The sequence below is a fragment of the Arachis ipaensis genome, chromosome B9, assembly GCF_059453495.1.
Source record: "Arachis ipaensis isolate K30076 ecotype BB chromosome B9, ASM5945349v1, whole genome shotgun sequence".
In the NCBI taxonomy this organism is placed as follows: domain Eukaryota; kingdom Viridiplantae; phylum Streptophyta; class Magnoliopsida; order Fabales; family Fabaceae; genus Arachis; species Arachis ipaensis.
Genome location: NC_142444.1, coordinates 107,308,607 through 107,324,538, shown reverse-complemented (window position 1 = coordinate 107,324,538; position 15,932 = coordinate 107,308,607). Strand labels below are relative to the sequence as shown.

Below are 15,932 nucleotides of genomic sequence, written 5' to 3'. Positions count from 1 at the left end.
TGGTGACTTTACTGCACCTAATTCCAATTTACATGGAAGAAGCATCTCCATTCCTGCCATTGGAACAAACAACTTTGAGCTAAAACCTCAATTAGTTTCTCTGATGCAGCAGAACTGCAAGTTTCATGGACTTCCATCTGAAGATCCTTTTCAATTCTTAACTGAATTCTTGCAGATATGTGATACTGTTAAGACTAATGGAGTAGATCCTGAAGTCTACAGGCTCATGCTTTTCCCTTTTGCTATAAGAGACAGAGCTAGAATATGGTTGGACTCTCAACCCAAAGACAGCCTGAACTCTTGGGATAAGCTGGTCACGGCTTTCTTAGCCAAGTTCTTTCCTCCTCAAAAGCTGAGCAAGCTTAGAGTGGATGTTCAAACCTTCAAACAAAAAGATGGTGAATCCCTCTATGAAGCTTGGGAAAGATACAAACAGCTGACCAAAAAGTGTCCTTCTAACATGCTTTCAGAATGGACCATCCTGGATATATTCTATGATGGTTTATCTGAGTCATCAAAGATGTCATTGGATACTTCTGCAGGTGGATCCATTCACCTAAAAAAAACGCCTGCAGAAGCTCAAGAACTCATTGGTTGCTAATAACCAGTTCATGTACACTTCTGAGAGGAATCCTGTGAGTAATGGGACGCCTATGAAGAAGGGAGTTCTTGAAGTTGATACTCTGAATGCCATATTGGCTCAGAACAAAATATTGACTCAGCAAGTCAATATGATTTCTCAGAGTCTGAATGGAATGCAAGCTGTACCCAACAGTACTCAAGAGGCTTCTCCTGAAGAAGAAGCTTATGATCCTGAGAACCCTGCAATAGCAGAGGTGAATTACTTAGGTGAACCTTATGGAAACACCTATAACTCATCATGGAGAAATCATCCAAATTTCTCATGGAAGGATCAAAAGCCTCAACAAGGCTTTAATAATGGTGGAAGAAACAGGTTTAACAATAGCAAGCCTTTTCCATCATCCACTCAGCAACAGATAGAGAACTCTGAACAAAATACCTTTAATTTAGCAAACTTAGTCTCTGATCTATCTAAGGCCACCGTGAGTTTCATGAATGAAACAAGGTCTTCCATTAGAAATTTGGAAGCACAAGTGGGCCAGCTGAGTAAAAGGATCACTGAAATCCCTCCTAGTACTCTCCCAAGCAATACAGAAGAGAATCCAAAAGGAGAGTGCAAGGCCATTGACATAAGCACCATGGCCGAACCCAAAAAAGGAGAGGAGGACGTGAATCCCAAGGAGGAAGACCTCCTGGGACGTCCAGTGATCAATAAGGAGCTTCCTTCTGAGGAACCAAAGGACTCTGAGGCTCATCTAGAGACCATAGAGATTCCATTGAACCTCCTTATGCCCTTCATGAGCTCTGATGAGTATTCCTCTTCTGAAGAGAATAAGGATGTCACTGAAGAACAAGCTGCCAAGTTCCTTGGTGTAATCATGAAGCTGAATGCCAAATTATTTGGCATTGAAACTTGGGAAGATGAACCTCCCTTGTTCATCAATGAACTAAGTGATCTGGATCAACTGACATTGCCTCAGAAGAGACAGGATCCTGGAAAGTTCATAATACCTTGTACCATAGGCACCATGATCTTTAAGGCTCTGTGTGACCTTCGTTCAGGAATAAACCTCATGCCCCTCTCTGTAATAGAGAAATTGGGAATCTATGGGGTGCAAGCTGCTAAAATCTCATTAGAGATGGCAGACAATTCAAGAAAATAGGCTTATGGACAAGTAGAGGACGTGTTAGTAAAGGTTGAAGGCCTTTACATCCCTGCTGATTTCATAGTCCTGGATACTGGAAAGGAAGAGGATGAATCCATCATCCTAAGAAGACCTTTCCTAGCCACAGCAAGAGCTGTGATTGATGTGGATAGAGGAGAATTAATCCTTCAAGTGAATGAGGACAACCTTGTGTTTACAACTCAAGGATCTCTCTCTGCATCCATGGAGAGGAAGCAGAAAAAGCTTCTCTTAAAGCAGAGTCAAACAAAGCCCCCACAGTCAAACTCTAAGTTTGGTGTTGGGAGGCCACAACCAAACTCTAAGTTTGGTGTTGAACTCCCATATCCAAACTCTAAGTTTGGTGTTGGAGAGTCTCAACAATGCTCTGAACATCTGTGAGGCTCCATGAGAGCCCACTGTCAAGCTATTGACATTAAAGAAGCGCTTGTTGGGAGGCAACCCAATTTTTCTCTAACTATATTTTTCTTAGTTATAGGTCTTTGTAGGTTCATGATCATGTGGAGTCACAAAATAAATATAAAAATTGAAAACGGAATCAAAAACAGCAGAAGAAAAATCACACCCTGGAGGAGCATCTGTCTGGCGTTCAACGCCAGAACAGAGCATGGTTCTGGCGCTGAACGCCCAAAATGGGCAGTGTCTGGGCGCTGAACGCCCAGAACAAGCATGGTTCTAGCATTCAACGCCAGAAATGGCCAGAAAATGGGCGTTGAACGCCCAAAATGGGCACCAACCTGGTGCTGAACGCCCAGAGTTGTGTGTAAGGGCATTTTACATTCCTAATTTGGTGCAAGGTTGTAATTCCTTGAACACCTCAGGATCTGTGGACCCCACAGGATCATATCAGGATCTGTGGACCCCACAGGATCACCTCAGGATCTGTGGACCCCACAGGATCCCCACCTACCTCCACTCACTTCTTCTCATCCCTCTTTCATAGAAGTTCATGAAGTCATCTCTAATGAACTCTACAAAATAGCCGAAAAATCATCCCCCATGGCAAGGCTAGCTTTTCCTCATCTTATCTGCCATCTATGTTACTCAGCTGGAGCTTTCATAGAAGGAGACATTCCTATTAAGGAAGAGAAGCCCATCACTAAGAAAAAGATGGAGCAAGCAAGAGAGCCCATTCATGGAGCTCAAGAGGCACAGGAAGCTCATCACCATGAGATCCCGGAGATGCCTCAAATGCATTTTCCTCCGCAAAACTATTAGGAGCAAATCAACACCTCCCTAGGAGAATTAAGTGCCAACATGGGACAATTAAGGGTGGAACATCAAGAGCACTCCATCATGCTCCATGAAATAAGAGAAGATCAAAAAGCAATGAGGGAGGAGCAACAAAGACAAGGAAGAGACATAGAAGAGCTCAAGGACATCATTGGTTCCTCAAGAAGGAAACGCCACCATCACTAAGGTGGATTCATTCCTTGTTCTTATTTCTTCTGTTTTTCCTTTTCTATGTTATGTTCTTATCTATGTTTGTGTCTTCATTACATGATCATTAGTAGTTAGTAACATTGTCTTAAAGTTATGAATGTCCTATGAATCCATCACCTCTCTTAAATGAAAAATGTTTTAATTCAAAAGAACAAGAAGTACATGAGTTTCGAATTTATCCTTGAACTTAGCTTAATTATATTGATGTGGTGACAATGCTTCTTGTTTTCTGAATGTATGCTTGAACAGTGCATATGTCTTTTGAAGTTGTTGTTCATGAATATTAAATATGTTGGCTCTTGAAAGAATGATGACTAGGAGGCATGTTATTTGATAATCTGAAAAATCATAAAAAATGATTCTTGAAGCAAGAAAAAGCAGCAAAGAACAAAGCTTGCAGAAAAAAAAGAAAAAAAATTAGGCGAAAAAAAATAGAAAGAAAAAGAAAAAGCAAGCAGAAAAAGCCAAAAGCTCTTAAAACCAAGAGGCAAGAGCAAAAAGCCAGTAACCCTTAAAACCAAAAGGCAAGGGCAAATAAAAAGGATTTCAAGGCTTTGAGCATCAGTGGATAGGAGGGCCTAAAGGAATAAAATCCTGGTCTAAGCGGCTAAACCAAGCTGTCCCTAACCATGTGCTTGTGGCGTGAAGGTGTCAAGTGAAAACTTGAGACTGAGCGGTTAAAGTCAAGGTCCAAAGCAAAAAAAAAGAGTGTCCTTAAGAACCCTGGACACCTCTAATTGGGGACTTTAGCAAAGCTGAGTCATAATCTGAAAAGGTTCACCCAATTATGTGTCTGTGGCATTTATGTATCCGGTGGTAATACCGGAAAACAAAGTGCTTAGGGCCACGGCCAAGACTCATAAAATAGCTGTGTTCAAGAATCATCATACTGAACTAGGAGAGTCAATAACACTATCTAAACTCTGAGTTCCTATAGATGCCAATCATTCTGAACCTCAATGGATAAAGTGAGATGCCAAAACTATTCAAGAGGCAAAAAGCTATAAGTCCCGCTCATATGATTGAAGCTATGTTTCATTGATATTTTGGAATTTATAGTATATTCTCTTCTTTTTATCCTATTTGATTTTCAGTTGCTTGGGGACAAGCAACAATTTAAGTTTGGTGTTGTGATGAGCGGATAATTTATACGCTTTTTGGTATTATTTTTAGTAGAATCTAGTTACTTTTAGGGATGTTTTCATTAGTTTTTATGTTAAATTCACATTTCTGGACTTTACTAGGAGTTTGTGTGTTTTTCTGTGATTTCAGGTATTTTCTGGCTGAAATTGAGGGACTTGAGCAGAAATCAGATTCAGAGATTGAAGAAGGACTGCTGATGCTGTTGGATTCTGACCTCCCTGCACTCAAAGTGGATTTTCTGGAGCTACAGAACTCAAACTGGCACGCTTCCAATTGCGTTGGAAAGTAGACATCCAGGGCTTTCCAGCAATGTATAATAGTTCATACTTTGCCCAAGTTTAGATGACGTAATCTGGCGTTCAACGCCAGTTCTCTGCCCAATTCTGGCGTCCAGCGCCAGAAACAAGCTGCAAAGTGGAGTTCAACGCCCAAACTGGCACAAGAGCTGGCGTTCAACTCCAAGAAGGACCTCTACACGTGCAACACTCAAGCTCAGCCCAAGCACACACCATGTGGGCCCCGGAAGTGGATTTATGCATCAATTACTTACTTCTGTAAACCCTAGTGACTAGTTTATTATAAATAGAACTTTTTATCATTGTATTCACATTCTTGGTTACTCCGGTTCCCCTCTGGGGCCGAGACCAATGAACTCCATTCACTTATGTATTTTTGACGGTAGAGTTTCTACACTCCATAGATAAAGGTGTAGAGCTCTGCTGTTCCTCAAAGATTAATGCAAAGTTGGTGCACGAAATTGTGATCTCCAGGCTCGAACAAATCCTGGTAATGGCTCCAAAGCTTGGTGCTCTGATCTTAATTCATAATTGTCACAACTTCGATACAACTAACCAGCAAGTGCACTGGGTCGTCCAAGTAATACCTTACGTGAGTAAGGGTCGAATCCCACGGAGATTGTTGGTATGAAGCAAGCTATGGTCACCTTGCAAATCTCAGTCAGGCGGATTTAAACATGATACTTTATTAGATTAAAATAAACAATAAAAGGGATAGAGATACTTATGTAGATTCATTGGCAGGGATTTCAGATAAGCGAATGGAGATGCTTTTCGTTCCTCTGAACCTCTGCTTTCCTGCTATCTTCATCCAATCAGTCTTACTCCTTTCCATGGCTGGCTTTATGTGATACATCACCACTGTCAATGGCTACTTTCGGTCATCTCACGGGAAAATGATCCAATGCCCTGTCACGGCACGGCTAATCGTCTGGAGGCATCACCCTTGTCAATGGCTTCATCTTATCCTATCAGTGAATAATATGCTCACGCACCCTGTCACGGCATGGCTACTCATCTGTCGGTTCTCGATCATGCTGGAATAGGATTTAATATCCTTTTGCGTCTGTCACTAACGCCCTGCAATCGCGAGTTCGGAGCTCGTCACAGTCATTCAATCATTGAATCCTACTCGGAATACCACAGACAAGGTTTAGACCTTCCGGATTCTCTTGAATGCCGCCATCATTCTAGCTTACGCCACAAAGATTCTGGTTAGGAGATCTAAGAGATATTCATTCTAGCTTAATTCATGTAGAACAGAAGTGTTTGTCAGGCACGCGTTCATAAGGGAGATGGTGATGAGCGTCACACATAATCATCACCTTCATCACATTCTTGGGTGCGAATGGATATCTTAGAAGCGAAATAAGATGAATTGAATAGAAAACAGTAGTACTTTGCATTAATCTTTGAGGAACAGCAGAGCTCCACACCTTAATCTATGGAGTGTAGAAACTCTACCGTTGAAAATACATAAGTGAAGGTCCAGGCATGGCCGAGATGGCCAGCCCCCTAAAACGTGATCAAAGGATCATAAGGTAATCCAAAGATGCCTAATACAATAGTAAGAGGTCCTATTTATAATAAACTAGCTACTAGGGTTTACATGAGTAAGTATTTGATGTATAAATCCACTTCCGGGGCCCACTTGGTGTGTGTTTGGGCTGAGCTTAAGTGTTGCACGTGCAGAGGCCATTTGTGGAGTTGAACGCCAGTTTTTGTGCCAGTTTGAGCGTTCAACTCTGGTTTTGGATCCTTTTCTGGCGCTGGACGCCAGATTTGGGCAGAAGGCTGGCGTTGAACGCCAGGTTACGTCGTCAATTCTTGGCCAAAGTATAGACTATTATATATTGCTGGAAATCCCTGGATGTCTACTTTCCAACGCAATTGGAAGCGCGCCATTTCGAGTTCTGTAGCTCCAAAAAATCCACTTTGAGTGCAGGGAGGTCAGAATCCAACAGCATCAGCAGTCCTTCTTCAACCTCTGAATCTGATTTCTGCTCAAGTCCCTCAATTTCAGCCAGAAAATACCTGAAATCACAGAAAAACACACAAACTCATAGTAAAGTCCAGAAATGTGAATTTAACATAAAATTTAATGAAAACATCCCTAAAAGTAACTAGATCCTACTAAAAACATACTAAAAACAATGTCAAAAAGCGTATAAATTATCCGCTCATCACAACACCAAACTTAAATTGTTGCTTGTCCCCAAGCAACTGAAAATCAAATAGGGTAAAAAGAAGAGAATATACTATAAATTCCAAACCATCAATGAAACATAGTTTCAATCATATGAGCGGGACTTATAGCTTTTTGCCTCTTGAATAGTTTTGGCATCTCACTTTATCCATTGAAGTTTAGAATGATTGGCATCTATAGGAACTTCAGATTTCGAATAGTGTTATTGACTCTCCTAGTTCAGTATGATGATTCTTGAACACAGCTTCTTTATGAGTCTTGGCCGTGGCCCTAAGCACTTTGTTTTCCAGTATTACCACCGGATACATAAATGCCACAGACACATAATTGGGTGAACCTTTTCAGATTGTGACTCAGCTTTGCTAAAGTCCCCAATTAGAGGTGTCCAGGGTTCTTAAGCACACTCTTTTTTTTGCTTTGGACCTTGACTTTAACCGCTCAGTCTCAAGTTTTCACTTGACACCTACACGCCACAAGCACATGGTTAGGGACAGCTTGGTTTAGCCGCTTAGACCAGGATTTTATTCCTTTAGGCCCTCCTATCCACTGATGCTCAAAGCCTTGGGATCCTTTTTATTTGCCCTTGCCTTTTGGTTTTAAGGGTTATTGGCTTTTTGCTCTTGCCTCTTGGTTTTAAGAGCTTTTGGCTTTTTCTGCTTGCTTTTTCTTTTTCTTTCTATATTTTTTTTTCGCCTATTTTTTTTTCTATATTTTTTTTTTCTGCAAGCTTCGTTCTTTGCTGCTTTTTCTTGCTTCAAGAATCATTTTTATGATTTTTCAGATTATCAAATAACATGTCTCCTAGTCATCATTCTTTCAAGAGCCAACATATTTAACATTCTTAAACAACAACTTCAAAAGACATATGCACTGTTCAAGCATACATTCAGAAAACAAGAAGCATTGTCACCACATCAATATAATTAAGCTAAGTTCAAGGATAAATTCGAAACTCATGTATTTCTTGTTCTTTTGAATTAAAACATTTTTCATTTAAGAGAGGTGATGGATTCATAGGACATTTATAACTTTAATACATAGTTACTAACTACTAATGATCATGTAATGAAGACACAAACACAGATAAGCACATAACATAGAAAACGAAAAACAGAGAAAGTAAGAACAAGGAATGAGTCCACCTTAGTGATGTCCTTGAGCTCTTCTATGTCTCTTCCTTGTCTTTGCTGCTCCTCCTTCATTGCTTTTAGATCTTCTCTGATTTCATGAAGGATGATGGAGTGCTTTTGATGTTCCACCCTTAGTTGCTTCCAATAATTGTGTGGAAGAAAATGTATCCCCTGAGGTATCTCAGGAATCTCTTGATTTGCAGTCAAATGTTCTACCACTGAGCTATAGATCCTTGATGGAAGCTTTTGTCTTCCCTTTCCTCTTTCTAGAGGCTTCTCTGGCCTTAGGTGCCATCAATGGTTATGGAAAAAACAAAAAAGCTATGCTTTTTACCACACCAAACTTAGAATGTTGCTCGCCCTCGAGCAAAAGAAGAAAGAATAGAAGAATAAGAAGAAGATATGGAGGAGATGGAGGGAGATGTGTATTCGGCCATATGGGTGGGATTGGGTGTGAAAGAGATGTTGAATTTTGAAGGAAAGTGGGTGTTTGGATGTGAGTGGTAAAGTGTTAATAGGGAAGAGTGTTTATTGGGAATAGAGGATGATTGAGAAGAGAGAAGAGAGTGAGTGGAGGTAGGTGGGGATCCTGTGGGGTCCACAGATCCTGAGGTGATCCTGTGAGGTCCACAGATCTTGAGGTGTCAAGGCATTTACATCCCTGCACCAATTTAGGCATGCAAAATGCCCTTGCACACAACTCTGGGCGTTCAGCGCCAGGTTGGTGCCCATTTTGGGCGTTCAACGCCCATTTGCTGCCATTTCTGGCGTTGAACGCCAGAACCATGCTTGTTCTGGGCGTTCAGCGCCAGGATGCTCCCATTCTGGGCGTTCAGCGCCAGAACTATGCTCTGTGCTGGCGTTTGAACGCCAGACAGATGCTCCTCCAGGGTGTGATTTTTCTTCTGCTGTTTTTGATTCCGTTTTTGAATTTTTTGTATATTTTGTGACTCCACATGATCATGAACCTAATAAAACATGAAAAAAACAATAAAAAAAAGAATTAGATAAACATTGGGTTGCCTCCCAACAAGCGCTTCTTTAATGTCAATAGCTTGACAGTGGGCTCTCATGGAGCCTCACAGATGTGCAGAGCTTTGTTGAGACTCTCCAACACCAAACTTAGAGTTTGGATATGGGAGTTCAACACCAAACTTAGAGTTTGGTTGTGGCCTCCCAACACCAAACTTAGAGTTTGACTGTGGGGGCTCTGGTTGACTCTGCTTGGAGAGAAGCTTTTTCTGCTTCCTCTCCATAGTTGCAGAGGGAGATCCTTGAGTTTTAAACACAAGGGAGTCCTCATTCCATTGAAGGACTATTTCACCTCTGTCAACATCAATCACAGCTCTTGCTGTGGCCAGGAAAGGTCTTCCTAGGATGATGGATTCATCCTCTTCCTTTCCAGTATCCAGGACTATGAAATCAGCAGGGATGTAAAGGCCTTCAACCCTTACTAACACGTCCTCTTCTTGTCCATAAGCCTATTTTCTTGAGCTGTCTGCCATCTCTAATGAGATTTTAGCAGCTTGCACCCCAGAGATTCCCAGTTTCTCTATTACAGAGACGGGCATGAGGTTTATCCCTGAACCAAGGTCACACAGAGCCTTAAAGATCATGGTGCCTATGGTACAAGGTATTATGAACTTTCCAGGATCCTGTCTCTTCTGAGGCAATGTCAGTTGATCCAGATCACTTAGTTCATTGATGAACAAGGGAGGTTCATCTTCCCAAGTTTCAATGCCAAATAATTTGGCATTCAGCTTCATGATTACACCAAGGAACTTGGCAGCTTGTTCTTCAGTGACATCCTTATTCTCTTCAGAAGAGGAATACTCATCAGAGCTCATGAAGGGCATAAGGAGGTTCAATGGAATCTCTATGGTCTCTAGATGAGCCTCAGAGTCCTTTGGTTCCTCAGAGGGAAGCTCCTTATTGATCACTGGACGTCCCAGGAGGTCTTCCTCCTTGGGATTCACGTCCTCCTCTCCTTTTTTGGGTTCGGCCATGGCGCTTATGTCAATGGCCTTGCACTCTCCTTTTGGATTCTCTTCTGTATTGCTTGGGAGAGTACTAGGAGGGATTTCAGTGATCCTTTTACTCAGCTGGCCCACTTGTGCTTCCAAATTTCTAATGGAAGACCTTGTTTCATTCATGAAACTTACAGTGGCCTTAGATAGATCAGAGACTTGATTTGCTAAATTAGAAGCATTTTGTTCAGAGTTCTCTGTCTGTTGCTGAGTTGATGATGGAAAAGGTTTGCTATTGCTAAACCTGTTTCTTCCACCATTATTAAAGCCTTGTTGGGGCTTTTGATCCTTCCATGAGAAATTTGGATGATTTCTCCATGTTGAGTTATAGGTGTTTCCATAAGGTTCACCTAAGTAGTTCACCTCTGCTATTGCAGGGTTCTCAGGATCATAGGCTTCTTCTTCAGAAGATGCCTCTTGAGTACTGTTGGATGCAGCTTGCATTCCATACAGACTCTGAGAGATCATATTGACTTGCTGAGTCAATATTTTATTCTGAGCCAATATGCCATTCAGAGTATCAACCTCAAGAACTCCCTTCTTCATAGGCGTCCCATTACTTACAGGATTCCTTTCAGAAGTGTACATGAACTGGTTATTAGCAACCATGTCAATGAGTTCTTGAGCTTCTGCAGGCGTTTTCTTTAGGTGAATGGATCCACCTGCAGAAGTGTCCAGTGACATTTTTGATAGCTCAGATAAACCATCATAGAATATATCCAGGATGGTCCATTCTGAAAGCATGTCAGAAGGACACTTTTTGGTCAACTGTTTGTATCTTTCCCAAGCTTCATAGAGGGATTCACCTTCTTTCTGTCTGAAGGTTTGAACATCAGCTCTAAGCTTGCTCAGCTTTTGAGGAGGAAAGTACTTGGCTAAGAAAGCCGTGACCAGCTTATCCCAAGAGTTCAGGCTGTCTTTAGGTTGAGAATCCAACCATAATCTAGCTCTGTCTCTTATAGCAAAAGGGAAAAGCATGAGCCTGTAGACTTCCGGATCTATTCCATTAGTCTTAACAGTATCACATATCTGCAAGAATTCAGTTAAGAACTGAAAAGGATCTTTAGATGGAAGTCCATGAAACTTGCAGTTCTGGTGCATCAGAGAAACTAATTGAGGTTTCAGCTCAAAGTTGTTTGCTCCAATGGCAGGAATGGAGATGCTTCTTCCATGTAAATTGGAATTAGGTGCAGTAAAGTCACCAAGCATTCTCCTTGCATTATTATTATTTTCGGCTGCCATCTCCTCTGCCTGTTCGAAAATTTCTGAAAGATTATCTCTGGATTGTTGTATTTTAGCTTCTCTTAATTTTCTTTTCAGAGTCCTTTCAGGTTCTGGATCTGCTTCCACAAGAATGTTCTTATCCTTGCTCCTGCTCATATGACAAGGAAGAATGGCCAGAAAATTGATAATAATAATAGAGATCCTTTATACCACAGTATAGGGATCCCTTTGTGAATGGAGGAAAAGAGGGGGAGACAAAGAATGTAATGTAATGGAAGAAACACAACTGTGAGGAGGCTTTGATATGTGAGATGAGATGTTAGGATATGAATGAATAAATAGAATGAGATGAGGGAGGGATAATTTTTGAAAATTATTTTGAAAAAGAGTTAGTGATTTTCGAAAATGGTTTTTGAAAAATGTTAGTAATTTTCGAAAATTTTTGAAATCAAAAATAGAAAATAAAAATAATTAGTTAATTAAAAAGAAATTTTTGAAAAAGAGGGAGATATTTTCGAAAATTAGAGAGAGAGAGTTAGTTAGGTAGTTTTGAAAAAGTTAAGAAACAAACAAAAAGTTAGTTAGTTAGTTGAAACAAATTTTGAAAAGATAAGAAGATAGGAAGTTAGAGAAGATATTTTGAAACCAACTTTTTGAAAAAGATAAGATAAGAAGATATTTTTGAAAAGATATGATAGAAATTAGTTTTGAAAAAGATTTGATTTTTAAAATCACAATTAATGACTTGATTCATAAGAAATCACAAGATATGATTCTAGAACTTAAAGTTTGAATCTTTCTTAACAAGTAAGTAACAAACTTCAAATTTTTTAATCAAAACATTAATTGTTTATGTTATTTTCGAAAATTTGGTATAAAAATAAGAAAAAGATTTTTGAAAAATATTTTTGGAATTTTCGAAAATAACTAAGAAATTTGAAAAAGATTTGATTTTTGAAAAAGATTTTGAAAAAGATAAGATTTTCAAATTGAAAATTTGATTTGACTCATAAGAAACAACTTTGATTTTTAAAAATTTTTGAAAAAGTCAACTCAATTTTCGAATTTGATGAGAGAAAAAGGGAAAGATATTTTTTTGATTTTTGAAATTTTTATGAAAAACATGAAAATTATGCAATGCATGAAATTTTTAGATCAAAACATGTGATGCATGCAAGAATGCTATGAATGTCAAGATGAACACCAAGAACACTATGAATGTCAAGATGAACATCAAGAACATAATTTTGAAAAATTTTTAATGCAAAGAAAACATGCAAGACACCAAACTTAGAATTCTTTAATGCTTAGACACTAAGAATTCAAGAATGCATATGAAAAACAATAAAAGACACAAAACAAAAAAAAATCATCAAGATCAAGCAAGAAGACTTACCAAGAACAACTTGAAGATCATGAAGAACACTATTAATGCATGATATTTTCGAAAAAATGCAAGATGCATATGCAATTGACACCAAACTTATAACATGACTCAAGACTCAAACAAGAAACACAAAAATATTTTTGATTTTTATGATTTTCTAATTTTTTGGATTTTTATTTTATATTTTTCAAAAAAATTATTTAGAAAAAGGAAAAATAAGGATTCCAAAATTTTTAATATGAAATCCAGGAATCTTGCCATGTTAGTCTTAAAGCTCCAATCAAAGGGTCTGGTTTTAACATATAATTACATGGGCTGGAGTGATTAGTTGAATACCAATCCCAAAGTAGTTTGGGTATGGCTTTACAGCCAGATATGATTCAACATATTTCATGAAACACTAGAATTCATTCTTAAAAATTTTGAAGCCATAGAATAATTTATTTTTGAAAACATTTTTTTTCTTTTTTTTTTTGAAAACTTTTTTTTTTTCGAAAACAAAGAAGAATTTTTGAAAGATTTTTGAAAAATTTTTGAAAACAAAACAAAAAGAAAATTACCTAATCTGAGCAACAAGATGAACCGTCAGTTGTCCAAACTCGAACAATCCTCGGCAACGGCGCCAAAAACTTGGTGCACGAAATTGTGATCTCCAGGCTCGAACAAATCCTGGTAATGGCTCCAAAGCTTGGTGCTCTGATCTTAATTCATAATTGTCACAACTTCGATACAACTAACCAGCAAGTGCACGGGTCATCCAAGTAATACCTTACGTGAGTAAGGGTCGAATCCCACGGAGATTGTTGGTATGAAGCAAGCTATGGTCACCTTGCAAATCTCAGTCAGGCGGATTTAAACATGATACTTTATTAGATTAAAATAAACAATAAAAGGGATAGAGATACTTATGTAGATTCATTGGCAGGGATTTCAGATAAGCGAATGGAGATGCTTTTCGTTCCTCTGAACCTCTGCTTTCCTGCTATCTTCATCCAATCAGTCTTACTCCTTTCCATGGCTGGCTTTATGTGATACATCACCACTGTCAATGGCTACTTTCGGTCATCTCACGGGAAAATGATCCAATGCCCTGTCACGGCACGGCTAATCGTCTGGAGGCATCACCCTTGTCAATGGCTTCATCTTATCCTCTCAGTGAATAATATGCTCACGCACCCTGTCACGGCACGGCTACTCATCTGTCGGTTCTCGATCATGCTGGAATAGGATTTACTATCCTTTTGCGTCTGTCACTAACGCCCTGCAATCGCGAGTTCGGAGCTCGTCACAGTCATTCAATCATTGAATCCTACTCGGAATACCACAGACAAGGTTTAGACCTTCCGGATTCTCTTGAATGCCGCCATCATTCTAGCTTACGCCACAAAGATTCTGGTTAGGAGATCTAAGAGATATTCATTCTAGCTTAATTCATGTAGAACAGAAGTGTTTGTCAGGCACGCGTTCATAAGGGAGATGGTGATGAGCGTCACACATAATCATCACCTTCATCACGTTCTTGGGTGCGAATGGATATCTTAGAAGCGAAATAAGATGAATTGAATAGAAAACAGTAGTACTTTGCATTAATCTTTGAGGAACAGCAGAGCTCCACACCTTAATCTATGGAGTGTAGAAACTCTACCGTTGAAAATACATAAGTGAAGGTCCAGGCATGGCCGAGATGGCCAGCCCCCTAAAACGTGATCAAAGAATCATAAGGTAATCCAAAGATGCCTAATACAATAGTAAGAGGTCCTATTTATAATAAACTAGCTACTAGGGTTTACATGAGTAAGTATTTGATGTATAAATCCACTTCCGGGGCCCACTTGGTGTGTGTTTGGGCTGAGCTTAAGTGTTGCACATGCAGAGGCCATTTGTGGAGTTGAACGCCAGTTTTTGTGCCAGTTTGGGCGTTCAACTCTGGTTTTGGATCCTTTTCTGGCGCTGGACGCCAGATTTGGGCAGAAGGCTGGCGTTGAACGCCAGTTTACGTCGTCAATTCCTGGCCAAAGTATGAACTATTATATATTGCTGGAAAGCCCTGGATGTCTACTTTCCAACGCAATTGGAAGCGCGCCATTTCGAGTTCTGTAGCTCCAAAAAATCCACTTTGAGTGCAGGGAGATCAGAATCCAACAGCATCAGCAGTCCTTCTTCAACCTCTGAATCTGATTTCTGCTCAAGTCCCTCAATTTCAGCCAGAAAATACCTGAAATCACAGAAAAACACACAAACTCATAGTAAAGTCCAGAAATGTGAATTTAACATAAAAACTAATGAAAACATCCCTAAAAGTAACTAGATCCTACTAAAAACATACTAAAAACAATGTCAAAAAGCGTATAAATTATCCACTCATCAAAAGTACTACTGTTTTCTATTCAATTCTTCTTATTTCGCTTCTAAGATATTCATTCGCACTTCAACCTGAATGTGATGAACGTGACAATCATCATCATTTCCTATGAACGCGTGCCTGACAACCACTTCCGTTCTACCTTCGACTGAATGAGTATCTCTTAGATCTCTTAATCGGAATCTTCGTGGTGTAAGCTAGAATGATGGCGGCATTCAAGAGAATCCGGAAGGTCTAAACCTTGTCTGTGGTATTCCGAGTAGGATTCAATGATTGAATGACTGTGACGAGCTTCAAACTCGCGATTGCCGGGCGTAGTGACAGACGCAAAAGGATAGTAAATCCTATTCCAGCATGATCGAGAACCGACAGATGAATAGCCGTGTCGTGACAAGGTGCGTTGACCATTTTCACTGAGAGGATAGGATGAAACCATTGACAAGGGTGATGCCTCCAGACGATTAGCCGTGCCGTGACAGGGCATTTGGATCATTTTCCCGAGAGAAAACCGAAAGTAGCCATTGACAGTGGTGATGTATCACATAAAGCCAGCCATGGAAAGGAGTAAGACTGATTGGATGAAGATAGCAGGAAAGCAGAGGTTCAGAGGAACGAAAGCATCTCTATTCGCTTATCTGAAATTCTCACCAATGATTTACATAAGTATTTCTATCGCTATTTTATTAATTTCGAAAACCCCATTACTATTTTATATCCGCCTGACTGAGATTTACAAGGTGTCCATAGCTTGCTTCATACCAACAATCTCCGTGGGATTCGACCCTTACTCACGTAAGGTATTACTTGGATGACCCAGTGCACTTGCTGGTTAGTTGTGCGAAGTTCTGAACCGTGGTATTGGCATCATGTTTTTGGCGCCATTACCAGGGAAAGAAAAGAGCGATGAATTTTACATAATTAAAGTGTAATCACAATTTCTGCGCACCA

The 15,932-nt window shown here is 39.8% G+C and overlaps 2 non-coding genes across 2 annotated transcripts; one reads left to right on the top strand and one right to left on the bottom strand.

Annotated features, from left to right (window-relative positions):
* Positions 1–358: 358 nt before the first annotated feature.
* Positions 359–466, bottom strand: LOC148545812 (small nucleolar RNA R71). Its single transcript, XR_015901047.1, has one exon. It is a non-coding gene; the product is annotated as a small nucleolar RNA R71 (small nucleolar RNA).
* Positions 467–10,749: 10,283 nt separating this feature from the next.
* LOC148545811 (small nucleolar RNA R71) lies at positions 10,750–10,857 on the top strand. Its single transcript, XR_015900738.1, has one exon. It is a non-coding gene; the product is annotated as a small nucleolar RNA R71 (small nucleolar RNA).
* The last annotated feature ends 5,075 nt before the right edge of the window (positions 10,858–15,932 follow it).